Genomic DNA, 2,259 nt, shown 5'->3' with positions numbered 1-2,259 from the left:
CGGTTTGGTTACAAATTTCTATAATTTCTCACAAATATCAGAGGTTGACTGCATCAAGAATTTATAAGAGAGTTGAGAGTTACCAGGAGGCGGGGCATGGGGCGGACCTGGCAGGGCGGGGCTGTGGGCACCTGGCGAGGCAGGCGGGGGCGTCGCGAAGGTTCCAGAGGCATCGCGGGTGGCGGGCCGCGGAGTCGCGCACGGTCGGGAGTGCTCGGGCTTGAGCGTGCTGGTACAAAGGTGGCTGGGGTTTGCGCTCTCTCGCAGAGAGTGTGTTGGTACCACATTTTTTGGCGTGCTCTGGTGCTGGGCTGCAGCTCTGGCCTTCGGCCGGACCATGGCTTCGGTGTTGGGAGGAGTTGCAGAAAGACCTAGAAGAGGTAAAGGTCTTGTTGGAAAAGTCCACTTGGAAAAGAGTGCGTGAAGCCCTTACAGTTGATAAAACCAAGATTGAGACAGAAATAAAGAACAAGATGGAACAGAAATCACGGAAGAAACCAGAACTTGTAGGCAGTGAAAAGCCAGCTGCTGTGGTTGCTCCTTTTACATGGCTGTACAGTGAAGATCAGTAATTATGGATGGGATCAGATAAGTTTGTGAAAATCTACATTACCATAACTGGAGTTCACCAGGTTTCCATTGAGAACGTGCAAGTGCATTTCACTGATGGATCATGTGATCTTTTGGTGAAGAATCTAAATGGGAAGAATTATTCCATGATTGTGAACAATCTCTTGAAACACATCTCTGTGGAAGGAAGTTCAAAAAAAGTCAAGACTGACACAGTTATCATCTTATGTAGAAAGAAAGAAGAAAACACACAATGGGACTACTTGACTTAAGTTGAGAAGGAGTGCAAAGAAAAAGAAAACCCCTCCTATGACAATGAAACAGATCCCAGTGAGGGATTAATGAATGTCCTAAAGAAAATTTATGAAGATGGAGATGATGATATGAAGCGAACCATTAATAAAGCCTGGGTGGAATCAAGAGAGAAGCAAGCCAAGGGAGAGACAGAATTTTAAGATTTCAGTTTTTGGGAACTGTGTTGTGGAAATTTGTGTTTCCAGTAAGGGAATGTTGTTGAACTGCACATAAATTTGAGAGAAGAATTTACACAGCCACCTTCTAATGGAGGATATATTTTAAATATGCTTACTAAGCTTCCTCCAAAGATAGTTTCATTAGTACCCTGGTAATTTTGTTCAAAAAAGGGTTATGGCATTCTTGTTGAGATGTAAAAAGTGTGTCTAGCCCAACGAAAATGATACATTGTGTGTTTCTGTTCAGTTGGAAGGTAGGAAACAAAAGTATTTGACTGCCTGTAACTTACATCAGCTATGCTAATGTAAAAATAAAAGTAAAGGCAAAATATTCAATAAAATTCCAATTTGTACATGTATGTGAAAGTTAGTGCACAGCAGTTGATATTTTATCACCAGCTTGAGCAGTGTATTACCATGCTGTAGTCATCCAATCACAAGTGCTCCTATCTAGAATTAAAATGTGAATATAAAATTAAGACAAGGAGAATGGAATTTCAAAGGAGAAAGTGTGGGGGGGAGGGAATTAACATGGGATTTTTTTTATAATCATGGAAAATGCTAATAAAAATTTTAAAAAAATTAAAAAAATAAAATTGAGACAAAATACAAACTTGACAAAAATGTATAAACATCTTTATATGAGAGGAACTGCCATGGACCAGATGGTTTACATAACAGCTATGAAACAAAAATAATTTGAAAATCCATCTATGCCTATGTTCAATAAAGTTTGATTTTTATTTAACAACAACAACAAAAAAGAATTTATAAGAATTTTCTCCTCCGTGGTGTCTGGAGTTACATTAGTATGTTTTCTCATTGTCTCTCTAAGTCTCTGGAGAGAAGTAATGGACAATTTCTGCTCTCCCCTTTATTATCTAAATGAGCCCAGTTTTTAGGGAGACAGGCTAGCAGAGACTTTTGGGCTATCTTGCAAGTCGATTGTCCCATCTGAAACAAAGTGGAAGAATGTGAAAAGAAAAGCCTAGAGCCAGGTTGTGCCCAATCTTGTGCTCACATCTTCTCAAAGAAGGGGGGAATCCTACTGGCCAGATTTGGGAGAGGAAATTATGGCTTTACAGGGGTCGAGTCCTCACCCCAATTTCCTTGCTTCTCCCCAGTCAAATGGGGACACATATATGGTCTCTATGCCTCCGGGAGCAAGGAAGGTCCAGGACAGGATTCCTGTGGCCATCCTCTTGGACCACTCCCA

General features: G+C 41.0%; 1 pseudogene; it reads left to right on the top strand.

The window, feature by feature from the left end:
• The first annotated feature begins 458 nt into the window (after positions 1–458).
• Positions 459–1,102, top strand: LOC101603987 (annotated as a pseudogene).
• Positions 1,103–2,259: the final 1,157 nt, after the last annotated feature.

The sequence above is a fragment of the Jaculus jaculus genome, chromosome 10 (assembly GCF_020740685.1).
Source record: "Jaculus jaculus isolate mJacJac1 chromosome 10, mJacJac1.mat.Y.cur, whole genome shotgun sequence".
In the NCBI taxonomy this organism is placed as follows: Eukaryota; Metazoa; Chordata; class Mammalia; order Rodentia; family Dipodidae; genus Jaculus; species Jaculus jaculus.
Note: the sequence above shows the minus strand (reverse complement) of the source record. Positions and strands in the feature narration are given on the sequence as shown.